The 26,296-nt window shown below is 43.2% G+C and overlaps 1 long non-coding RNA gene across 1 annotated transcript; it reads left to right on the top strand.

The window, feature by feature from the left end:
- Positions 1–1,090: 1,090 nt before the first annotated feature.
- Positions 1,091–18,591, top strand: LOC148183243 (uncharacterized). Its single transcript, XR_015773683.1, has 3 exons — positions 1,091–1,270; positions 12,450–12,565; positions 17,907–18,591. It is a non-coding gene; the product is annotated as an uncharacterized LOC148183243 (long non-coding RNA).
- The last annotated feature ends 7,705 nt before the right edge of the window (positions 18,592–26,296 follow it).

Raw genomic sequence — 26,296 nt, forward strand, 5'->3', positions numbered from 1 at the left:
GTTGGTAATGGCTGTGGTCTCAAGAAGTGTGAAAATAAGACAAATGTATTCACTTAGTACTGAGGGTACTTTTAGGAAAATTTGATTGTGAGAATTGATTTAGTTTTAAAAAAAAAAAAATCCAGTTTTTAACAATCCAGTTTTTAAAATCCCCATTAATATCTGTATTCTTGTGCTACTTGGTTCAGCTGGAGTTGCTGAATTGCATCATGAGCCTTTGGGATGAGTCCCATGGAGAGGAACAGAATCCAGTGCTGGGCACTTTTCGAGCCCCACCCCAGCAGGGGCTGTGGGATTGTCACCTCCTTTCCCTGCTGGACAAGGTGGGGTCAGTGTCCCCACCCCAGATTCCTCCCTGGGCTTTCAGGAGCCAGCACTGAGTGTGTCCCAGTGATGAGATGGGGAAAAGCCTCATTTCTGCTGTTTGGAAAGGGGTTCATCCCAACTCCTTTGGAGCTGGGGGTATCCATGCAAAATCCCATTTCCTTTGGTCCATCCCTGTGGTGCCAGCCTGTTGCGATCCTTCTCCCCGATGGGACCCCTCTGTCCCACCCCCCCTGGTGAGAGCCTGCTCGTCTCAAGGCACAGGCGGCCGAGGGGGTCCTGGAGTGGATACAACACGGACTCAAAGTATCTAGACACAGGAGGCTCAAACTTGCTGGAGTAATCCCGGGTTTATTGTCTGTCGTCCATCCGGGGCAAGAGAGAGAGTGAAATGCTCTGGGTCTCATCTCTTATACCAGGGGGCAGGGGTGATTAGGGGATGCAGGGAGGTCACAGCCAATGGGAAGGGGGAAGGGAAAGGAGGTTTTCAGGTAGGAACTCACATTACACAAACCAGAGGTGAGTTTTACCCTTGGGAGGTACCAAGATTTTGAGATGCACTACAACACCAGCCCCTCGCTCCCCTCTGCTTTCCCTGGAGTGAAACCCTGGCCCTGCTCATCTGTTCCACCTGGGAATGCCCAAGGAGCAGGATGGGAACAGGAGTCACCTCCTGCTCCAGCAGAAGCTCCCAAAGAGCCATTACAGCAAATCATCCTTTCTTGGTGGGATGGGAGGGATTGTGTTTCGGGAAAATCTCACAACACCTGTCTCAGATTTACATTTCAATTGCCCTCGGAGGAGTCTCTCTCCATTTTCCCATGAACTCAGGGGAGCAGAGAGTGCTTTGTCTCCCTGTGGCTGGAATTTGGGAGCTGTGGATCCCTGCTCCAGTGTCTGTGTGAGGAACTGCTCCTTGTCCTTTGAGCTGCAGCTTCTGAACCAGGTAAGAGTAGATTTCTTCTGCTGTCATTGGCTGAAGTTACTCCAATATGGATTTTTCCCAGCACCAAGGATCTGTTCCTTTGCCTCCCTCCAGCTCTTGCCAGAAGTTTCTGACCAGATCCCAGCAATGCTTCTCTTCCTGCCTCTATTGTGAGATGTAAAACAATTTGATTTGTTTCAAATTTTTCTTGAGAACATTGATTTTGAGCTATATTTTAACAGCTTGCTTTAGATAGAAAAATGTTTGAAAGTGAAATTTGATTGAGTTTTGCTTTATGTTCATCTCACAACCTCTTTATTGATTCTTTAGCTAACCTGATACTGAAAACCACTTTGAATCCCAGAGTTGTACAGAATTCTTATCCTCTGTAAGACATTCCTTAATGTTTTATTCCCTGGTGGAAAGGGAAGCTGACATCTTTGCTGGGCTGGGAGAGCACCTCTACAACTGAGCATGGGCCTTTATTGGGATGTGAAGCCTTTTCTGTGGAATTCTTTAAAGAGAGCAGCAGCTTTTTCATAATTGGCTGCATTTTGTCTAGAACAGGTCTGTTTATGCACCTTTTTATTTTCTCTGCTGCCACTGTTGTGCAGCTCAATAGTTATATTTGTTTCAACACTGCCAAACTACTTGAATTTTAATTTTTTTCTCCATCTCATGCTTCAGCTCTACCTCAGCCACTGAATATATTCTGCAGGGGGGAGTTTCCTGCTCACACACTCAGTGTTATATTGTGGATATAGAAATGGCTCCTGAAAACATTTCTGAAGATGTGCTGTTCCTTTCCAAAAAAACAATGAAATTTGAATACCTTATTAATAATTTCTGTGTTGCTCTAAGTTTGGTTGTAGTTGAGATAGGATGGGAATTCTCAAGCTAAGTTTCCCCTGAAATAATCTCAGAGGAAATTCTTGCTAAGGGAATGCAAACCTTTATTTCCAGTTAAATTTCTTTGGGAATCTTGGTGCATTTAGGATAGGATTGGATAAGGGGATAAGGGGAAAAAGTTGTGCCTATTTAAGCTTTGATGAGAGGATTAAATTCTGCCTGCTGTGAATATGAAGCACAGAGTCTTTAACTGGGTTTTTTTTGGGTGGGTTTTGGCTTTGTTTTTTTTTTTTTTCTATTCCTGATTTATTAATGCTCAGATCCCAGAGTGGTTTGGATTGGAAGGGACCATGGGCAGGGACAACTTCCACTGTCCCAGGCTGCTCCAAGGCTGGCCTTGGGCTCTTCCAGGGATCCAGGGGCAGCCCCAGCTGTGCCAGGGCCCCTCCACCCTCACAGGGAAGGATTTTCCCAATTTTCTCGTCTCATTCTGCCCTTATCTCATTCTCCATCATTTTCTCCCTGATGATGTGATCAAAATATCCCTTTATTGTGATCAAAATCCTGTTGTTGGTATTTAGAGAAGCTTTGGGCAGCTACAGAGATGGTAAAGTATTCAGATGACCAGAAAATAGATATTTCAGATCATTCTTGCTTTTCCTTTCCCTACAGTGAGCGTTTGGTTGAAGGGTGAAGGTCAAGCTGAATTAAGCAGCAATAAATGACAGCACAGCCCAGGTATAATCAGCACTAAATTAACCCAAACAAGTAGTCAGGGTGATAAACAAGACTCTTCTGACTTGCTAACAGCTCTTCTTAAAGTTTAAAGAAAACAAAAATCAGAAGAAAATCTGTAAATAACTCTTCACTACACAACTTTCCACCCAAATTCTACTTTTGCTGAGCAGGGATGGGAAGGGCTCTTCAAAGACTGACACGATTTCCATGCCTTTCACTCTAGGAAATGCTATTTATTATTAAAAGCCTTTTTTTGTTAGCATAGCAGCAAAAAGGAAAAGCAAATATTCACTGTAATGAAGTTTATTACAACTTTCTCATACATGGAAATGTTAGTGACAAACTGCCAGAGGTTATAAATATCTCCTTATAAATATTTAAAAAAAAAATCAGTAATTCAAGCATCTCCTTGTCATCAGCAAAGCAAACTCTTTAAATTTACAAAAGCAATCCCTCTAATAAAATGATTGTTCAGAGCTGCCGTCAGCTCCTGCTGGTGATTTGTCACTTTATGCTGACTCAGAGAGTGCAGTGCTGCCACTGACATTCTTTGGGATGGAAATCTGGGCTCATCCCAGGGAGAAGGAAGGCTTGCAATGAATATTCCTCACTGCTGGGCAAGCAGAGGCTGCCTGGGACTGGAAATGAGGAGTTTTATCCTGCTTTGCTTTGTGGTGAATCAGCTGCCAGCCGAGCCCTGCAAATCCCAGGGAGCCTCCTCAGTCCCAGGGGTAGCAAAGAGTTTGGGACTTCAGTGAGTGAAATGGAATAATAATTTGGGAGAGAAAAATATCCTTTTTTTTTCTTTTTTTCCTGCACCTTTATTACCATAGCAAAGTTTATGTGGTTTCAGGAAAACAAGGAAATTACCATCAATGTAAAAAGTGGATTAAAATAAAGTCAAGAGTTCCACTACCTGTTTCTCACCCCCAGAAAACCCCCCTGGCAGCCTTTGCAGGTTCCTCAGATGGAATAGCAATATTGCCATTAAAGCAATTTTAAACCTTGGGGGCCTAAGAAATAACTCAGAAATGTGGGTGTAGAACCAGAAAATATCTGTCCTACAGTGCTGGATTTGCACAAGTTACAGCTTGGGCAGCAATCAAATGAAATCGGTGACCTAAACAAACTTGGGAATTATAGTCCCAAAACAGTGGCACTGGAATCAGTCATGTGCAGCTGCCATAATTTCAGAATTCTGCTCACAGGATGCTTCCTGAACATCCCCATCACAGACCTGACCCTCCCATCCTTCTGGGAACACCTTTGGAACCAGAATTTGCTCCAAAGAGGTTCCAGATCTTGTGGCTCTTCCCCCCCCAAAAATGTCAAGTGATGGAATTATTCTGATGCTGCAGTCTCTGCATTTCCAAACCTTCTAACAAACCCCAGCCTTGCCATGAAACCTGGGCTGGTATAAAAATACAACGTTGCCAAAATAGAATGAAATATATTTGGATATATATATTTAGGATATTTGATATATGATTTTTATTTATTATATATTTTATATATGTGATATTTGATTTCACAAGTCAAATAATAGGTGGAAGCTGTGCCTTCCATTCAATTTGAGCTGCCTGAGTGGCTCTAGCAAGCTTTTTCTAAATAAAATAAGTGGAAATTCTCGATAAATACAGGAATTAAGCTCCCACAGAAGATAAGATTTATGAAAAAAATGGGGATTTTATAAAACATGCATTCAGCAGTTCTTCAGCATCCCAGCAGGATGCAGCTGTTTCCTCCTGGCATCACCAGAGGGCACTCAGCAATTGCATTTCAGCAATTCTCATTTTTTGCCATCCGTGTCAGACGTGTTCTGTGTTTCCCTCCTTCACAAGACAACATTCCACACGAGGGTTTCTCATGCGTCACCACAGGGTTTGTTGCTGATAAATAATCCTCAGCAGAAAGGTAAAATAAATGTTGTGTATAAATAGCGCTGGAATATGGCACTTTGGGGAGTGAAGGAAGTTTTAATTCCAAATAACAGGTATTTATTTATGTCTGGTCAGGGACTGGATGCTCTCGAGTCATGGTGGTGCCTTCCAGACATTCCTGCAGCAGGGCAGGGAGCGGCTCCGAGCACAACGTTCTCTGAAGGGGGAAAAAAATCCAACAATCTGGTAGAAAAGAGGATTTTCAGGGTTTGGGAATGGGGAATGTGTCAAGGAAAGGTGAGGTGGGAGAGGCAGCCTGGTTTTGGTGCTCTGTGCCAGGGAGGGCTGATCCCAAACACCACTCGAGCTCCAGCCCTGCCCCTGCAAATACAGACACTCAAATATAAACATTTAGGAATGCAAACAGTTAAATGTAAGTATTTGTGAAAAAATACAAACAGAAACAGTTAAATACAAACATTTTAGTCTCAATACAAATGCAAACACTCTGGATAGCAAGTGCAAAAACCACCAGCAACGTGCTGGTGGTCTGTGTTTGCCCTTCTACCCAAGAACCTTGGAATCACAGAACCCTTGATGTTGGAAAATATATCCAGGATCACTGAGTCCAGCCAAGAGGAAAGAGAGATGAAAGTTGTCAGGACAAAGGCTTGGTTTTCATTGTGTGGCTGGAGCTGTGTGTAAGTTGTTGTAGCAACATTTTGTGGTGAGTGTGGAGCTCTCCAGACACCTCCAGCTCTGGAAGCCTCCCAGGAAATCCAGGAGAGGTTTCTGAAGGACAGGACAGATGATCATGTAGGACATTGTAGCATCACAGTGCTGAGGCAGCTCCCATAAATATTGAGGCAAGATTTTGCCTGGACTCATCAATAATTTTTTGGATGAACCAATTAATCTCATTGGGATTGCTTCTACAGGTATTTTTTTGCAGGTAAATAATTTCTTGGTAATAAGGCTGAGCTTTGTCCTGAGCCCTGCTGTGCTCTCAGCGCTGAGCAGGGCTCCAAGCAAGTCCACTTTGAGATTTGCCATCAGTCCACGTCCTTTTTCCAGCTAAAAAATTGGTACTGAAGCATTTGGAGCTTCTCTTATCTCTGTTTCCATGTGCCATAATCTCTCTTGTTTAAATTAAACCCCTCTGTTTTCATCAGGGGCTTTCCCAGGGAGAGAACTGCCCTGGCATCCTCTGCCATCCTCCTTCAAAGGGGAGTCCTGAGCAATTCCTCCTGATCCAAGAGTTCTTCCCTCTGTGCTATCATCAGGAAACACAAGGTCCTTAGCAGATAAAAGGCTGTGAAATTCTTGCCTGTTCAAGCCAAAAGCCACAGCAAATCTCTACACCTGCCTCTGAGCCTGGCTCAGGATCCTTAGGGTGGTTTGCTTTGAAGCAAAGCTGGAGTCACAAACCCAGTGTTTTCTTACAGGGACATTTCTTCCTTTCGTTACAAGTCCAACATTTGGCTGCTACCAAAATGGAATCTAAACTTTATCACAAGAGCCTGTTTTACAGGACTGACACCCTTGAGATGAGTGCATTCTAAAAGGACAGATATTCTGTACAAAATTCAGAAAGTACTAAAATCCTGAGCCTAGAAATGTGTTACTGTTTTCCTTCCTGTGCCATTCCTTTTGCTTTCACATCAACTGTAATCAAAAAAAAAGGATGTGGTTTCTCTTTTTAGGAAAGAAAGGGGAGCAGGAAGCTTATTTACACCTAATCATCTTAGTGACATAAAACATTTAATGTCCTTAAATGATCTAAAGTGTTCTAGATCTGAGTTAGAGCTGCAGTGCTTTTGAGGTCTCAAGTTTGTGCTATCCTAAAACTCACAAAACTTTGATGTCCCGCACAGCTGGGACATCACAGATGGATGAATGTACAAAAGATGTTGGAAGTGTAAGGTCATGAACCAGAAAACTTGCTCAACCAGAGTGCAGAGAACAGTGGGTCCTCTTCAGAGCAGAAATCCTGTGGTTACAGCTTGGAAATGCCAGAGCTGTGATGGGTTCAGTCACGTGGGGTCACTTCATACTGACAGAGGATGTGTCATTTTCTTCAGGAAGAGAGCCAGAGGTCAGGGAAAAGAACAATTCCAAGTGCTGAGTCATTTTCTGTTAGCTCTGAGAGCAAATGCTTTGTGTGCTGGGTTTTGTACAGCAGAACATCAAACACGGGCGCCAAGGGAGAGAACTGGTGAAACACAAAGGTAGAGGAATCAGGGAAAGGCTCGTCCTTTTCAAACCACATTTCTTTGAGTGAGCTCTGCTATGTTTTTTAACTGGAAATAATGAGAAATAAAAGCCAAACATCTGAGCTGGCCAGAGGAATATTGCACAACAGGGCCTGCTGTAGTTTGTTTGGAGATTTCTCTTTGTGACAGTGGGGAAACCTTGGTTGGTGGGTGAGGGAGAGAGAGCCAGACAACTGTGATTTTCCTGGGGAAAGGTTCAGCAAGAAGATGAAGGTGAGAATATGAGGAGAAAGAAAAAGTCTAATTTGATGGTTTGTGCCCTTGGCATCTCTCCACATCCCAGAGATCCCACATGTTTGGCATGAAAAATCTTCAAAGTTTGGAGTTCATTTCCCCCATGGTCTGTAACCCCCCAGAAGCAGATTTCCCTTTTTACTGAAATGCAGCAACTCATCAATCCCTCAACTCTCTCCACTTGCCCAAAGCTGGTTTTACTGCCTGCTATAGCTAATAATCAATAAAGGAAGGCAAGAAAATTGATTGGGAAAAGCGCCTTATGGAAAAAATCTTATTTAGGGGTTTGTGCCTATCTCTTCCATGTGGGCTGGAGCTGCTAAAAATAACAAGCTAGAAAACGAATTCTGTAATACACTAATGAAATTTGATTTAGCTTTCCTGAGGATCTTGCCCAGATTTGACTTCTGTTGCCCTAATTAGAGGTTGAGGTCTCCCAGCTTTGCTCACAGCACTTGTTACACCAGCAACTGCCTGATGCTGAAATTTGGCAACTTTGGGCAGAGTGTGGGAGCTGCTGGAGAAAGGTCCCTGCCAGCCTGGACAAGGACACATAAAAACTAGATGCCCAAAAGACTTTCCTACTCCAAGTAACAGATAAACAGAGTGTTAGATTGGTTTAATAATTGCTGCTGGCAACTCGGCTGTCCTGCTGTTAAATACACCCTGGGAATGTTTAATACCTTCAATAATCAGATATTTTTGACATATTTGTTGTACCTTCTGCAGGTTGTGGCTTTAGGTCTGCAGGCTCAAAGGCTTTGAATCAGGTTCTGATGAGTAATGGCGGATAATTTAAAGGAATATTTACAATTGCTATAATCCTCTCATTATATTGTGTTTTACATCCCCCAGCAACAAATTCCAGCGGTAGCAGCAATGAACTAGCTCAGAGTAACATTTCCTAATAAAGATCAGGGAAATGAAGATGACAATTGCTTCCCATTTTTCCTGCATCCTGGCATGAAGTGAAAATTCACAGTAATTTCACTGCATAGAAATCTAATTAATCAATACATTGGAATTGCAGTCGCAGCAGCTACTAATGTAGGGCTCAGGATTAATTTTTCAGCTCTGAGATTCAAACAGCCTTTCTCTTTAATTCCATTACATATTTCAGCACACAAAGTGCTGCATTTAAATAGGAACTGGATTATTTAATTATTCAAGTTGATTAAGGTGGGTAATTAAATGCTACTACTAATATATTACGTATTTTACATTTTATTTCCATTAAAAGTGATTTTTAAGTACAAACTAAAAGGATTATTTGAGTTTCCAAATCCACTTTTCTACTGCTTTTTTCTGAATTGCCTGATTGCTCATCCCCCTGTATTTCCAGCTTTGAACCAAGAATTGGAACAAGCATTTATGGAAACCAACATGAGTTCCCACATTTGCAGTTACTTGTTTTAGTAACTCTTCTAATCTGGCATTTTAATTCCACCTTTTCCAGTTTCCTAAAACACTGTGAGCAAATTATCCTCAGCAAGTCACCCCTATTTTCTAATTCACAGAACCATCTTTTTATGTGCTGCTGATTTCTCTTTGGGTTTGGTCAGTTTTGGGGCTTTTTGGGGGTGTGTTTTTTTGTTGGTTTTTGTTGTTGTTTTGGTTTTTTGGGTTTTTTTTGGTTGCTGGTGTTGGATTTGGTTTTATTTCCTTCAATGTCTGCATTCAGAGAAGGACAATGGAAGTGTCCAAGGCCAGGCTGGATGGGGCTTGGAGCAGCCTGGGACAGAGGAAGGGGTGGAACCAGGTGGAGCTTTGGGTTTATCTGTTTTTTATGTCTTTTCTCTTCCTCAGCTGTTTGAGCAAGGCCTGAGGGGTGAAGTTTCAGAGCAGTTTCTGTATCTGGCTTCCCTCTGGAAGTTGGCAACAACCAGTTAAAGTTGATCAACTTCCAGCCAGGAAGTCTCCACGGCTACCAGAGGCTCAGGCTGTTTTCTTGGGCCTGTGCAAAACTGGGTTGTGAGAAAATATTGCAAAAATTCCTTGTGTCTTGTATGTAGGGCAGTGAAATCCCTCCATAAAGAAATCAGCATTTATTAAACAAGCATTTATCAAAACACAGGGGTGGAGGGAGTGTTACACAGAATTAGGAACAGTCCCTGGATCTGGTGTGATAGCATCACCACCCTGATGTTTCTCCTGGGATTTTCCTGCTCTATCCCACAGCAGCGTGGTTTCCATGCAGGTCATTACAGAACTGCCAGCAGCTGCTTTTTGGCACTCAGGACCCTTTTTGGGAAGAACTCGGGAAGTTGGGTGCTCTAATAGGAGGATGTGCTATGATGCCTCAGGATTTCAGATTTTCTATTTCCCATCTCTGTGTAACCCTGCAGTTCTTTAGTGCAGAACTCCAAACTCCACACCCAGTGCCAGCTGCTGCTTCCCCACTTTGGGCAGACACAGCAATTCCTCTCCAGGCCTGGCAATCAAGGACACCTCACTGCCTCAGGCCCAGAGATGGAAACAAAAGGGAGTTGGGGCAGCAAACTTGGGCTAAATGACTTCATTACCTGCAGCTGGAATTGGAAAATCAACCCCCAAAATGCAAATGGACCAAACTTACAAAAGTGTAAAACCTGTGGTCCATTTTTGGGTGCAGCCCCTGGGGGGCTTTGTCTGCCCTAAATGTCCCTGCAGGCCTTCAATGAACAGAACTGCTTTTTATTCCCTTAATTCTGCCTGGCCTCTGTTTTTAGGTAGCCCCAAAAGGCATCAGCTGTGGGAGAGGTTCCAGAGCCCTTCCCCACACAGAGCACCCCAGCAAAGAGCTCTCCTTTGCTCTGCATTGTGCAGGGATCACCCCGTGGCTGACAGAAGCCCTGGTGACAGAATGGGCCCTATCCAAGCTTTTAGGGCTGATCTCTTGTGCATGAATTGGGTTTCTGTTTGAATTTTGGCCCTCTGCGAAGCTGGCTGCTCATTTTGCTAAGGCAAACCCAGAATACTAAACAGGTAATTAATTTCTGTTCTTTGCCAGGAGTCAAAAGGCAGTGTTCCCCAGGCATTGAAGGCTCTTGAGGATTTCCATGAAGCTGAGCATTTAAAGAATATATAAGTAACACATTGCTAGAATTTGTATGCAAATAACATACCCAAGTAATGCTGATATTCAAAATTTATTTTATTAGTGCCTGTGTTTCTCTTCTGGCTTATTTAAAAATGCTCTTTGTGGTGCAGTTGTGTTTGTTGAGAGGCTACAAAGCTCTCTAATGAGGTTGGGATGTCTGGCTCACTTGTACCAGTTTCCTTCCCACAAGTAGAAAGGAGTGAGCCAAGCAGGATTAGAAGGCATTGCCTCCAGGGATGGGATGAGACCTCTGTGTTTCCCTGGAGCAATAACAGGAAGATGAACCAAGACTGTCCCAAAAACACCCTCCTGATCTCGTTCTGCCTGTTTGGCTGCAGTTTTCTGTTGGAGGAGGAGAGAGGGAAGGGGCTGTGGCCAGGCAGCTCTTTGGAGAGCAGCTCCTGCTCTCTGCTCAGGTCATGAAAGAAGAAATGTTCCCAGTCAAAAAGAGAGATCTTTGGGAGCTCCAGGCAGTAAAAGGAGCCCTTGGAAGCAGAGTAGGAATTCTTGAGCTACATGAGGAGGGAAGTCTCAGGCTGACTCAGGGCAAGGCTGAGTTCTTTGCTATTTCCAGCAAGAGTGGAGAGGTGGAAGTGAAGATAAATCACCTTCTCACATGGCCACAGTGTAATGAAATGGGAAATTCAAGACCCTGGGCTGAAGGAGGACTTATCCAACACACAGCATTGAAAAACTCATTAGGAGATGTCCCGGGGTGGAGCTCAGCCACTCGCTCTGGTTCCTCCCTGATCTGGTTTTCCCACTAAAGCTTCCCGAACATCTGCCTGCTTCTCACCATCTGAGCTGCTACAGAGCCACCAGGCATGTGGGATTTGACAGGATAAAAGAGATTTGGAAGCTCTAGACCTGCATGTGCCCAACTTTCTGCAATGTTTTTCTGAGCTGAGCGAGAGGAGCTGACAAGACAAAGCTTCTTGGAAGCTGAAGTCATCCCAGAGGGTCGGTAAAACAAGGAGTTTTTACAGGAAAATCGTAACTAGAACTCATACTTGTTTTGCTTCTCAATTTAGATTGCAGGCTGCTGTTTCTGAGGATGTGTTCCCACGTGCTTAACACTCAGGATGGTTTTGAAATCCTCCAAGTGTATGTGGGTATTTTTAGGACTGTATTTTTTTATCCAAAAAAATGCTCCAGTAGACATTTGTGGCCACACTGGCAAAAACTCCAGCCAAAAATGAAGGCAAAAGCGCTTCTGCAAGGCAGCATCACTCCAATCCCATGTGTTCAGGAACCACAGCAGAATTGAAGCCAAACCCAGTTTATCTCTCACCATTTTAAAGCACTAAATGTCAGGAGAGCTTGGCAGCTGTCAATAGAAAGCATTTCCCCTTTTGCACTGGTCATTAGCTGAGCTTTATGCACAATAAATTATTTATTAATTTGCCTTAATAGAAAGAAAATTGTCTTTTTAAACCCCCACTAAATATCTGATGGAATATATAAACTGAATTATGTCCAATATTGATCTGATCTTGTGTATATATACTGACTTCCAGTCACTTAAAATTAATATAATTGACTATGGAAGTGCCAGGCACGTTCCTGGGAGGCAGATTAATGATCTGGTGAAGTGATCAAGCACTTAGTGGCTTTTGGCTGATAAATCATTTCAGCTCCTTGATATGTAGGGCATTTAATTATGGTCATTTAACCACTGTTGACTGTTGTGTCATTGTATAAACTAAAGCAATCAAAACATTAACTTGAGTGTGGGGTTGGAAATTATTGTATCCACGACCTTGAAGTTCCTGTAGGAGTAATGCTGTCAGTTTAACTGAGGCAAATCTGGCTTTTTGAATATTCAGAATACTTCAGAATATTTTCTGAGTATTTCAGAGAACTTATTTCTTATTTAACTGTTAGTTTTAGGGGGTTACCAAATATGTTTACCTCTTTCTCTGCACACAAAGCAGAGGTGCAGGGTTATGTAACAATACCCAGGCTGCCCAGGGGAAGCCGTGGAATCACAATCCCTGCTAAGGTTCAAAAAAGGCATGGAAAGGCATTCAAAAAAACCATGGGACCATGGTTTAGTGGTGGACAGGGCAGTGCTGGGTTAATGGTTGAACTTGATGGTCTCAGAGGTCTTTTCCAGCATTAAAAATTCTATGTTTATATAAAATCAGGAATGGAATAAATGCATCCTGTCCCACTGGAGCAGCTGCCGGGAAGGGCTTCCCTGGGGATCCCACATCACCTCTCCTGCAAGTGCATCTAAACCAGTTGTTCTCTGGCTGCTCAGGTAAGAATTTGGGAGTGTTCTAACATTTTCCTAATACTCTTCTTTGGCAGGGTCCCTTGCAGTGAGGAACCTTGCAGTAGAACCACAGGCCAATCAGTTTTAGCCCAGAAACAGTAATTTAAACCCGAAGCCCCAAACAAGATTTCTTTTCTTCCTGCTGGAAATCACTTTTATCTGCAGAGCAGAGCTGGCAGCAGAGTTGGCTCTTCCCCAGGGAGAACCTGCCTGTGCTGGAGATGGAAAATCCTCCTTCCTGCCTGATTTCTGCATTCATGCTTGGAAAAATTGCCTGCCTGCTTAATTTTCCTGTTTTCTTTCTGCTAATCTCCACCTTGGAAGGACTTTTAAGGGGACTCAGAGGAATGACAGAGATACCAGCAGGCTCTGATTTTTGGTGTTGTTTTAATAATAAATGAGACGAAATAGGGCTGGTGGCTGCAGTTGCAGCTTGGGGGGGTCAGAAGGAGCTTGGGTTGCTCCCATTGTTGCAGAACCACACCAGATCACCCTTCCAGGGTTTTCCCTGGCTCCAACAGCCTTCCCTGCTCCATGAATTGGGTGGGCTTGGAGCAACCTGGTCCTGTGGAAGGTGTCCCTGCCACGGCAGGGGTTGGGTTTAGATGAGCTTTAAAATCTCTTAGAGCCCAAATCACTGCGATTCTGCCCCTTGCTGCGTTTTGGAGTCAGGAATTGCTGAGGCCAAGGGAGACTTTTTTTTTCCCCCCACAGGCCACAGAGTCACTGTTGGAATTCCTTTTGAGATGAGACAACTGTTACATAATTCTGCCGGGATTTTGGGGGGGAATTGCTTGTTTTTATGGGGTAACCAAGGTGCAAGTGCAGCTTTTCCCACTGCCCCAATCCCCTGTGGGAGCCAGGGCTGGGAGGCTCTCGCTGCTCAGCCGAGGAGCTCCTGATGGCCCTGGTGACCCCAGGCAGCGCTGCCAGGCTCCTCAGTGTCCCTGTGTGTGGGAGTGCTGGCCTTGGGTGACCTTCAGTGGTGGCACTGGGCTGTCCCTGGCTGTCACACAGGGGGAGAGGGGCTGCTGCTCCCCAGCCCCTCGGCAGGGAACGTGCTCTTGGAGCTCCTCCGCTCTGCAAAGCGAACACTGAGCGGCTGCAGCGGCTTCTCAAAGCACCCACTAATTAAATTAGGCTTGATTATTAACCTACGAGACTTAATTTTCTGTTTCCGTGTTCCATTCTGAGTGGGGAAATAGAAATGTAAATACAAATAAGCCAAAGAGGCAATGCCTCTACGAGGTCTCTCGGCTTTGTGAGTCCGAAGCTGCTGAGGTTGGCCGGGAGGTTTGGAGGGCACCGAGGAGGGAGGCTGGGCTTGAGAAGGGGTCTGGCAGTGAGGCCTCAAAATGGTTTTATTTGGTGATGTCCTACACGTTAAATCATGGATTTCTTTGCATAACCTTTAGCTGAATAAGATTTTATACATTTTATGCTAGAAATGAGCACTTAGCGCTTTGGTCCTGGTGATGTCAAGGTTATCTCTGACCCACCTGGGGTCCCCACAAAGATCTCCCTGCTGGAGTTAATGTGCTGAACTGAAGATTACAAATCACAAACATTTGATGATGGGGAAAAATCATCTCAGATCTTGGGGTGGACTGAAATGAAGGTGGCCAGGCAGGAATGAGGGGCTCCATGCCCTTTTCTGCTGCTTTAGGTCAGTCTTTGATTGCTTCTCCCAAACGGACTGGAAATTCCTGCTGTGAGCAGGGGGAGGAGCTGTAAAAAGAGTGTGACTTTTGCTAAAATGTCACTGCAAGCTGTTCCTGGAGGAGGAATGAGGGAAAACAACGCTGTGGTGTGCGAGGCACTGCGATGCCTTTGTTCTGTGCCAGCACAGCTCCCAGAGCCCGAGCAGGATTTCAGCCCTGCTGCAGTGACATTTGTAAATGAGAACATGGCAAGGCCTGAGTTTGGCCCGGAAAAAATGCTCTTTTTAAGGGTGGGGGATAGGAAAAAAAACAACCAACAAAAAAAAAAAAAAAGTCTGGCTTAATGGAAAAGGAGAATCAGTCCAGGGGGAAAAATATAAAAAGGTTTAAGAAGCAAAACAGAATTTAGAAAGAGCAGAGCACAAATGCCAAATCACACAGGAGAAAGGGTCTTGCAGAGGTAGAATGGGAAGGGATGGGGAGGGAGGAGAACAGCTTCTGGAATGGCACAGAGGCTTAGAAAGCTAAAATGAAAACAAAAGGCCGAGGGGGAACATTCACATGGATATAAGGAAGAATGAATGGCTGTAAGGCATTTGAAGAATGCCTCTTACAGTCACTGAACTGAGGATCCTTTTAGATCTGTTTGTTATGAATTTTACCCGCTGTCCTGTTTTGCTGTTTGGTACGAGACTGTTATGTGAAAAATACAGCCCCCATTTCGGGGAGCTGCCACTATTCCCTGGGATTTCATGGATCTCAGCACTGCCTAATGTCGCTTTTCATTCTGCTGAGGAAGTGCCAGATTGACTGGGGGTATCTCTGACCCCCTGTTTGTGCACGAGGTCTCTCTGTGCTGTAACAAGGGCCAACTCTGAGGCACAACACTTTAAAAATGCGATTTGGAGACCAAAAGGAACAGCAGAAACAAACGCTGTGCCCGCTCAAACCCTCAGCAGCAGCTGGTCGGGACTGGGGGCAGAGGTGAGCTATCACCTTTGTTTTTCCCTTTCCACCTCTCTCTGCCTCCTGCCTAATGAGGCACCAGCTCTTTGCCAGCACAGAACTGCTCAGGCAGAGCTGGAAGTCTGCTGAGAGCTGCCTCCTGTGCAGAAGGACTGGCAGCAAGGCTGGGAAGGAATGCCAGCACGTCCATCCTGGAGGCCAGGGTCGATCTGACCCATTGGAAACAGCCAATGCTTTCCAATTCATTCCAATGAACCTGAGCTGCACCAGGTTCCACCTTGAGGGGTGAAACCTGAGGCTTCGTTTGTCACTGCTCTCAGAGGGGTTTGCAGCCTGTTCCCATCAGAGCAGAGGTGCCAGATGAGTCTCTTGCCCTCAGGCATGGACAGAGGGACTGTCCAGCAGCCCATGGAATGATGGAGTGATCTCCTGGAGGTTTGGCTACCCTTGGTCCTGCCGTGCTGGAAGGACATGGGACACATCTTCAGGGAACCCTGCACCACTTCTCCATCCTTCCAGGCACGTTGTCCCACGGTGGAGAGTGGAAATTTAGATAGAAATGAAATTCTTGACATTTTTCTGTCTTAATGGGGATAGGAAGCCATGTCTTCCAACACTATATATTAAAAAAACAAAGGCTTTGACTGGCAATATAATTACAGCCTGGATTGATTATTAAGTTATGGCATTTTCTGTCATCATTTGATGTTTACTTTCAAGAGTTGGATGTGCCTGCAGTGGCTGGGAGATTTTGTAGCCCGTTCTCGCTATTTCATTCCAGAGCTTTACATATTCACCCAACAATACAGTGATTTCATTAAATACGGGGCTTAAGTAAACCTCCAAACTGGAATTCATCTGCTCTGACATTAGAGCCGTGCAAAAATGAAACACATGGAAAAGAGTGGATGAGATTGGGCTATTAAGAATAATTAATACCGAATTTAATTGACAATTACTTAGCAAGAGTGATATTTGGCTTTCAAAGGCCATCTACATTTATGGTGCTACACAGAACAATAAAAAGAAGCAATCTGTTTTAGGGAGATGAACATAAAGCGGGGGAAATGCAAATGCTGGGCTCCTTTATCCTCGGGCAGTGCCTGCTGGAGCAGAGCAGGTACACCATGGGAGGTGCACACATGTTAATCAGCACTTCAGAAGGCAGCTTCTAATTGTTTCGTGGATTTTAATTCGTGGGTTTTAATCCTTGAGAGCTTTTTGAGCTGGTGTTATTTACATATAAAAGATTCATCTGTTGTGTTAACAGGGGTGCCGTGCGTGAGCGTGAGCGTTTACCCACGGGCAGGTGATTCACAGCCCGTGGATAAATTCACTTTTATGTTCAATCCCCGTTACTTTCTGATGCCTGGGAGTATTTTTCATGTTGTTTTTTTTTTCCTGTTCATAGTTTGAACACTGATCTCCTACGCTCTCCTTTGTTCCCATGCTCATATTATTACCACTTTCTCGCCCTTTAGGCTTTCCCCCCTACTTTGTGAAGCTTTTAGGTGTGAGCAGAAAGGAAAGGGGATAGAAATGAACAAATGAGAGAAAGAGTGTGTAATGGAATGAATGGGAAAGCCCCAGCACCACAAGGAATCAGTAACTAATGAGTAGGAAGTACTGTTCAGTATGTCATTCATTTAGCCCTCGCTGCTCAGGGTAGTAGCAGATGGTGCCCTGAGGGACTTGGATGTTCCCATCCATGCTCCAACACTACTAAAGAGGTGAGATGAGAGAAGGAGACGAGATGGATCACACCAATCAGCCCAGCAGAAAAATGATTATGATTACATAACTAATGACCCAGGGAATTAGACAATATCAAAAATAGGAAGGATGCCAATTTGTGCTGTGACACATCTGAGCAGCCAAAGCGGTGTGGGGGCTGTGTAGTGAGAGTTGTGTGGTTAAGAAAGCAAGGGGAGCTCCTCATCAAGCCTTCAAAGATATTCCTTTTATTTGACAGCAGTTTATCAAGATGCTGAGAAAACTCCACCACTGGCTATTCCTGCAGCAATCCTGACTAGGCTGTGCACTTACAAGTTCCTTTTCGGCTGTATTTAGCTCAGCTGGAAACTTGTTAGAACCTGATTTTTGGTTAAACAGCTTTGCTGTGAGCGTGGTAGGGATGGGGCTGAGACCCCAGCAGTGCAGCTGAGGAGCAGCAGCAGTCCAGGACTGCCAGAGTGGCTCCTGCTGGGACACAGGGACTGGGGAGCTCCCACCTCCTCCTGGAACAGCCAGGACCTGGCTGGCAGGGAAGTGTCCTCTGTAGCACCAGGCAGAGCTCTTGGTCACCTTAAAAGGATGGGATCATGACCCTACAGGAAACTGAAACACATCCAGCTATTCCAGGAAGGAATATTGGATGAAATTTGAATTTGCTCAGAAAAAGCCTTTGTTTAGCTGATCTTCCCTACCTCTATTTTCTTCTCCAATTTATTGATTTCTTTGTTGAACTGTCTGGATTGTGATTCCAAACTCTTCCTGTCTGTGCTGTAATCCTGACTCCAGGATCCTGTTAGGATTAGGCGTGTGTGCCAGCTACTCTGATTGAAAAAGCTGACTTTGTTATCCCACAGCTCAGAGGTCTGGCTACAAAACGTGGAGCAGCCCAAAAATTATATGAAATGCAGCTTTTTGCCATCTGCTGGAAAATGTTAATGAGCTGATGATCTCATCCTCTATTTTAGACAGGTGTCCACATCCCCAAAAATGTGATGAGAAATGACATCTTTGTTGACAGTCTCATCAGATTAATTGGACTTCAGGAGTGAGCTAATTCTCACATCAAGAGGCTTGAGAACATACTGTGGGAGCTGTGTGAAGAACCTTGAACTCCTGCTTCTTGTGCTGTCACCAGATCATAACAGCTTTGATGGACTGGATTAGGAAATCAATATCCACACATTGACATGCTAATCCCTCCAGGGACACTCATTAAATGACGTTCAGATCAAGGGCCAGAGCAGGATGTGTGCAATCAGGAGCTGCAGTAGAGTGTCACGTTTCATTTGGGTGCTTTCAGTCTAATATAAATGGCTCTAAAACATTAAAATAAATATTAAGCTCCCCAAACTGTGAGTTTTGGGCATTAAATGGAAGCTAAAGTGTTAAAAGCACGAGGAAGGGTCAGGTTTTGGTGGTACACAAAAATTAATGGGGAGAAACTCCGAGGAGTGAATGGGATCTGCTGGGTCATGAGTTCAGTGCTCTGCTGTAGGAGATATCCATGGAAAACCTTCCATCGGGTGCTCAAGTGCCATTTGAAAACTAATTGGGATTTTTTTGTCCTCTTGGGACCCTGTTCTGTAACCTTTCCCCAATAATGGCAAAGAGGCTGTCATCTAATTTCAGAATAAATATATTCCTGGTTAATTTTTTCTTTTTTTTTCCTCTTTTTTAACTTACAAATCCTTTTCTCCTCACTGGGTGTATTTACAAACAGGAATATCTACTCTCTAGATAGAGGGAAACTTTCTCTCTAAGGCTGGATTGCCAAACTTGGTGAATGTTTTCTCATCAAAGCATTCCTGGCCTTTGCTCATCTCTATATTCAGGGTTTTTTTGCACCAATTCCTGCAGGATTTCAGGCTTTTGAGCATCAGGGTGACGCAGTGACATCACTTTTCCTGTGCTCCACATCACCATCATTCACCAGCCTCCATTCCTGGCCTTGCACAAACCTCCTAGTCCTGTTTTGGGACAGCAGATGTTTTTTTTTCCAAGGAGCCAGCTGGGGAGGTGGCTGAAATCCTGCCAGGACAAGTGTTCTGGTGGTGTTACATTTGCCTGAGGGAAGGTGAGGAAAATATAATAATTAAAAAAAAAAAAAAACAAAAAAAACCCAACAAAACACTGAAATACACTGAATAAATTAATTTATATTTTACTCTTTGGACCTGATTTTTTTGTAAGGAGTTGCTGACCCTGTAATTAAATAGAATTACTTTTGTTTTATGCCATCTGAAATTTGCAGTAGAGATTCAATATTTCAATAGTCAATATCAAGAGTTAATATTTAAATGTTCTGTAAAGAAGAAATAAAGCAGCAACAGCATTTCAGATTGGATATTTTTGGGGACATAAGAGTGTGTGTGATATTGAATGTATCAACTTTGCTCCATAAATTCCTCACTATTCTTTCTTTTTAAAAAAATATTTCTGTGGATAAAGACAGCCTTTTCACAGCTCAGCTGAAGTCTCCAAATGTGGCAATTTGAAATTTTGAAAGATTATTGACCAGAAAGACCCAGTGGGGCTGCTGTTAACTCTGTTTAATGCTTTGTCTGGTGAATTGCTTCCTACAGGGTAATGACTGTTACAAGTCCCAGATGAATGAAAAAATAGGATTTAAATATTTCAGGAATCAAGCAGAAAAGGGAAGGACACCAAAAAGATTTGGGTGTCTTCCTTCTTGTTCTTTATCAAATCTCATGCTTGTGTTTATTACTCGAAATGTATGATCAGCCAACAGGAATGATGGCAGAGGTTTTGGATTTGTGGGCTTTTTGGTTGGTTTTGGGGCTTTTTGCTTTGGGGTTTTTTTTTGGTGTGTGTTTTGTTTTGGGGATTTTTGTGTATGTTGATTGAAATGTTATAATGACTTGTTAATTTAATTAGTCTAGCTACAGAAAAAAAACATCTATTTAGGAAAAAAAGAAGGGTACTCCAGCACACAAAACACCTAGAGATGAAGTGAAATAGAATAATATTTATTTCCAGGTTTTATGTCCTTTGTATCTGGTTTCCATCAGATTTTCCTGAGTTTACAGGACGAGGTAAGACAAGGATACTTTAACTCTTTTCCTTCTCTGTTACTCCCATCACCTTGTTTTACCCCATCATGATTTGCTGCAGTTCTTACAAGTCAAAGTGCTGCTGTGTTCCATTTTTCCCCTGTAAAAGCTCTTTTTTCTCAGTTTCCCAGCTGACTGAACCCAGACCCTGCTGTGGCTGAGGGTCACACCCAGTCCTGCACTGGAAGTTTTTCTCCAGCAAGAGAGGCTCATTCTCATCCCTCCAGGATGCTGAAGTCCCTGTTTTGTGGGATTATGTTATCAGTTTGGACTTCAAATAAACATCTAACAGAGTTCCCCTGACTGTAAATTATAATTTCTTTCTTCATTTGATCTCCCTGCTCTTTCTTGATCCTCAAAGCAGGCCTTGCAAGACTCTGTTTAATTGATTATTTGGCTGTTTTCTGTTTCATCTTGCATGATTATCAAACACTTTCTGGGCTGGCTTTGGAAGGTTTGTTAGCAGAGGGATCAGCTGGATCAAGAGCACAGAACAGAGATGTTAATTGCCTTGTCTACAGCTACGCTCACTTTTAGTCCCCCTTGTCAATCTTGCACGCCACGGTGGTGTGAACTCTTGAGAGACTCTCCAAATATGCCGCAAATTCAAATTCATGGTGTTGTTTTGTGTTATATGGGTAAGATTTAGCCTCAAATGACACAGCTCTTGGGAGAAAATCCCAAGTTTCTGGGCTCTTTTCTGATGTAAAACCAGATTTGGTCGGTCGATGCTGTTGCATTCTGTGTTATTGAAGTGCTGGCAGAATGTTGTATAGAAAACAGGTGATCCTTGTTCCCTGTAATTCTGCCCACTCCACTTCTACAGGTTCCACAAAATTGCTTTTGTAGGGTCAGCGTGGGTCAGCCAGTCTTGATGGGTGTGAAACTTGTCTGACTCTGGCTTTAAAGTGACTTATTTTAACAAACAGGTAGAAATTTACACTTGCTTTCAACCTGATGGAAATGAAAACATCAGAACCTTTAGAAAAGCTCTCTTGGTTTGCAGACAAGTTAAAACTTGGAGGTTTAAATTATATATTGGGAAGGAATTGTTCCTTGTGAGGGTGGGCAGGCCCTGGCACAGATTCCCAGAGCAGCTGTGGCTGCCCCTGGATCCCTGGAAATGTCCAAGGCCAGGCTGGACAGGGCTTGGAGCAGCCTGGGACAGTGGAAGGTGTCCCTGCCATGGCAGAGGGTGGAATTGGATGATCCTAAAGGTCTCTTCCAACTCAAACCTTTCTGTGGTGCTACGACTCTACAACCTTCCTGCAGGGATTAGGTTTGAGCCATTTTGAAAAGTATTAATTATATATATTTCATGTGAGATGTGAGGGAAAAATTATACATAAAGTTTCTAGCAAGCTGCCATGTAAATCATAAAAGCTCATTGTTATCACCAGTGAGGAGCATCCATTTATGAAAGAGAGTTTTTTATTTATTTCATATTTTATAAGAAGATATTTGTCTGGTGAGATAGCATAATTGGGAGTGAAAACCAGCAGATTATTTTAAGTGCAGGTGACAGGATGACAGAGAATTACATATCATTACATGATACAGAGAAATTTGTGTAAATATTAATGCAGAAGCAGGGAAAGGAATGGGAAAAGTTGGAGGGAGAGTGTGGAGGAAGAAGAACAGACACGTGGGTCAGGTCAAGAGCTTTTAGTGCAGCACCAGAAATGTTTTAATGTCTTGAATGGTGAGGCACTGATGGAATCAAAGGAGAGGTGATGGAGCCTTAGGACAAGAATGTGAGTGGTTTGTCAGCTTAGGGCTCAGAGCAATTCTCCTTCTGTCTCAATCTCTTCCACTGCAAACTCAGCAGGAAGGAGCTGAATTCTCAGGAGTTTTGTTCTGTTAAAAAGGATCGACTGATTATGCTGTAAATCTTATAGGAAACAACTGTTTAAACTGGAAATATCACAGTATGATCTGGGATGTTGGCTTGGACTGAGAAATGCCCGTACTTTGATCTTGGCTTCTCCTAACAAACCTGGGATTGCTGGGGTAATATCAACACAGGCAACACTCTTTGTCTTTTTTAGTTTGTGTTGTTTAACCAACTTGTCTTTGTCTGGATCCAGAACAAGAGGGAGCTTTTAAAGCCACATTATCTTCCCTCCCTTTCCCCCTTTTCTCAAGCCTTAGGTTTGAATAGAAATGTGTAAATAATTGGTCAATAACAGGAGGAGGCACTTAGTGACAATCGTGTGAGGAGCATTCAAGGTCAGATCTGGAGAACAACCAGGGAGATCTCCTGTGAAGTTTGTTTTTTCTCTATTCCAGCATTTTTCTCCACTCGTTTTTTAACTGTTTTGGGGAAAATGGCAGGTTTAATGTGTATATTTAATATGTATATTTTGTGTGTGTGTTTGTGCAGCACAGGCTGTGCACGTGCACACCGGAGACTCATCAAAGGCAATGCTTGATTTGGTAGACGGTGACCAAACATGTTTAAAACACTCCTTGTTCTTGTAAATTATAATTGTTCCTTATTTTTTTTTTTTAATCTGTCCTGAATAAATTGCCCAGACACAAAGTGTCATTAAATGCTCCTCTTTTACAGCTTACCATTTCCCCATGTCCAAATTTCAATATTATCACTGTGTTCCTTTCTGAATTGAGCTTTTATTCGTTATATTCCTTTTTAGACTAATAGTTATTATTATGCTGCTCATACTTTAGCTTCAGAGCTAATTATAGTCTTTGGCTCTCTCCTTCTGGAATATAGATACTGATATATATTAATGCCACGTACCTTGCTCTCCAGCCAGCACTTAGTTCACAAGGTTGCTGTGATTTTCTGCTCTTACTCAGACTAAAACATCCCAATTTTATATTTTTGTTGTTTTTTTTTTTTTTTTTTTGCATTATCATTTTGTCCTTCTGAAAAGCATTATCTGGGAGAAATCTCTGCAAAGAGAGATCACACCCCTCCCTGCCAGGGTTGGAAATCCCTTAATACAGCCATGTACTGTCAACTCACACATAATGAAAATGTCAATAGTGCTCAGATTGGAGCAGTTTAAGGCACTGAAACAGATGTAGCTCCACACAGCATAAATCTATTGAGCAGAGAGTGGGGAGACTGCTTGGTCACACAACCATTAAAAAAGAAAAATAAAACCCAGCCTCTAACTGAAATTAGCCCTGAAAACCCTTCCAGCAGCAAATAAAGCAGAGGGATGAAGTCTGGCCCTGCAGAGTCCTGGTTTGGGTGGTGGAACCAGGGAAATCAAAGGGAATGAGATCCCAGCTCCTGCTCCCTGATAATGGGATGGAAATCCCTGCAATCCCCACTGCAGCCCTCAGCTCTCCATAACACAGCAAAAAAATTATAATTTTGTTCAACCTTCACCTTGCTAAATCCTTTGCAGGCAGGGGAGAAGGTAGAGGGAGAAATTCTGGTAGAATCAGAGATGCAATTCCAGTAGGGCAGCTATGAAAGATTTGGATAGAATTATGGAATCTGTGGGATCCACACCTTTTTGGTGTCTATCCCTAAACCATGCAGGAGAACCTGAGCTCTTCCTTTCATTTGGCATTCCTGCTTTTGGGTTGGTTTCTTCAGATTTAGGTGGTTTTCAGGCAAGAGACTGGGCAACATCTGAATCCACTCAGGATATTTAATATCCTTTAAACAGTGCTTTGAATTTTCATTTTTATTTCCTGTCAGGTCTTTTTAGATCAATGTGAGTAATATGCAGTTGGTTAAGGCCTGCAAAATAGTTGAAAAATTACATGAAAACTTCTGTTTAATAGTCAATAGAAAAATAGATCTCATGAAAGTGAGTGACCAAAAGGTCACACACATCCCAGGATTTATGAGCAGGGTAGCATTCACACAATTCATGCAATTTAGAAATTTCAGGGAGTACAGAGAAGATTCAGAGAACGGCGAAGAGGTTGGAAAATTTGTCTTTCAGTAGGAGACTGCAGGTGCAAAGAGAATATTAACAATTCACCCAATGAGTCTTTGCCTTTCCCTGTGAGAACCCAAATGTGGATAATCAGCTCCTTCAAAAGTTACTGTGAGATGCTTGTCAGGGGAAAAAGAGTCATAGTCTCAGCAGGCAATTAACCATTTCAACTGCTGAATAGTTTTTTTTTGGTGGATTTTCTCTCAACAGCGCTTTTCTTAGAGAAAATTATTCCACCTCCCATAAGATCTGCTTTGCTCCAGCAAGGATTTATTCAAAAAAGCTTCCAGGAGCAGTGAGAGCCTGTGAGGTAAAGTTAATGACTGAGTGTGGATATCAGCAAGGTTCCTAAGCTACTTGCAGTCCTGGAGAACTTGAGAGCGCTCCTGAAAATGGCTCAGGAAAGCCTGGAAAGACATCCTTTAAATTCAAGAGGATCTGAATAACGCTGTGGGGAGAGGCATTGCTTGGAGCTGTGTTTACAGGGTTTTACTTGACAGAACAGAGCTGTGATCAGCAGAGATCTCCTAACACAAATGCACCTCAGCCTCACAGCTTGGCATGCACTTAAAGGGAAAAGGGAACACTGATCCCATTTTCCATACATTCCTCATTTCCTCGCTTGCCTTGCCTGCACACACACACACACACAGAGATCATGATTTTCCTCCCTGAAATCTATAAGCTGTTTGTATTTACCTTCTCAATGACTTATTCTGTATTGTTTATGATATTTTTTTTTACCTTTGAAATCGCTCTTAATTCAAAATCCCATTTAAGGGCTGAACACTTTGTGTGGCATTAATATCCTGCAAGGACATCGAGGAAGGACATGGGAAATATCTCCATTAATGGGAGATAATCTCATTAATGAGTGAAATCAGCCTGCTGTTCAAAAAGATAGCAATTAAAAGGGAAATGATGCCACAAAGAAATGCAACAGAGCTGGGGAGGTTTCCTTGTTGTCTAGATATTCTTTTTCTGAAGAGTATTTACAGGACTGGGAGATGAAATGCCTACAGCTCCCAATATTTCAGTGTTGTGGGTGGGATTTGTTACTCTTAGAGCAACATTGTTGTAAATTAGTTTTTTCCAGATGCTTTGTCTTGTGGCCTAAATTGCTGTAAAACCCATTAGGGTGTATAATGCACATAAAAGGGACAGAGGAGTTGCAGAATCACTTCAATAAGGGATTATGTGTTCCTTGATTGTTATCCATTAAACAAAAGGAATTTCATCATCCCACTTGAATCTTGCCTTGGATGCTTGTGTTTGAATCCTTAATGAAGATTAAAGGCTGGAGCTGCAATCTGCCGATGGAATTTCTCCTCTCTTACATTATTGTTCATTAAATAGAAGTTATTCCTTTGTGCTGCTGCTGCTGCAAAAGAAAAAAGGTGCCAGGGAAGCACCTGGGATGTTTTAAATCGCAAATTTGTTGGGGAAGGGGTGAGGGCAGGGAGTGTCCTTGGCCCTGCCCTCACTCCAGCCTGAGAGGGACACAGTTATTTATTTATCAGCCCAGCAAAATGATGTATTTACTGGGAGAGTCAAGGCTCCAGCCTGGCACTCATTACATGGCTGTTCCTATATTGCAAATGCTTCACTGCAGGCTGGTGTGGGCTGGAGTTATTGGGGAATTACTGGGATTTAGATCTTCTCCCAGGAGCTGAGTCAGACAATATCACTGCTAACCCTGGGTGTGTGCGCCACAAAATTGTAACCAAGCAACAAACTGCCTCTAGTGTTTTATTTTTTGGTGGGTTACTTTTATTATTTACACTCTTGGTTTATTCATCTACTTGGTGTGGGTTGTAATAATGCAAAAGAAAATTTAAGAATAACCTTCAAAACAATTTCCCAGTACAGTTTCTGTGGATATTGCCATTCTTCCATGAAAATCCATGTGAAATACATCCTGTTATGAGTTTTGGCTCAGAGTTAAAAAGCTCAAAGAATTGAATGGAAGTGACCTGTGATCCATTTGCCTCAGCTTTCTCTACATCAGTTCATTTTCACTCCACGATCTGAGATTTCCTTCCTTCCAATCTTGGCACTGTGGTTGTTCAGCTCTGAGGATCGTCTCAGGGAATTTTAGTTCATGTCACCAGCTGCTTCTGAGCTGTCCCAGCGTCAGCTGAGCTCCTGCAGATGGTGATGAAGAGGACAGAAAGGTCTGGCCCTTTTCAGGCTTTTTTTGAGGTCACTTCCTTCGGTAAAAAATTCGATTCTGAAACTTGACAGGCTCAGATTTAACTTGTTCTGCTTCTCATGTTTTCTAGTGACGGTGGAGAGCTGCATTGCCATGTGTGGGAAGGATAAACCTCCCCTAAACTCAGCCTGAGGGTCGCTGGCTCCAGG

This window comes from Pseudopodoces humilis, chromosome 13, assembly GCF_049639895.1.
Source record: "Pseudopodoces humilis isolate 2021_Gansu_Grassland_sample_001 chromosome 13, ASM4963989v1, whole genome shotgun sequence".
Classification (NCBI taxonomy): domain Eukaryota; kingdom Metazoa; phylum Chordata; class Aves; order Passeriformes; family Paridae; genus Pseudopodoces; species Pseudopodoces humilis.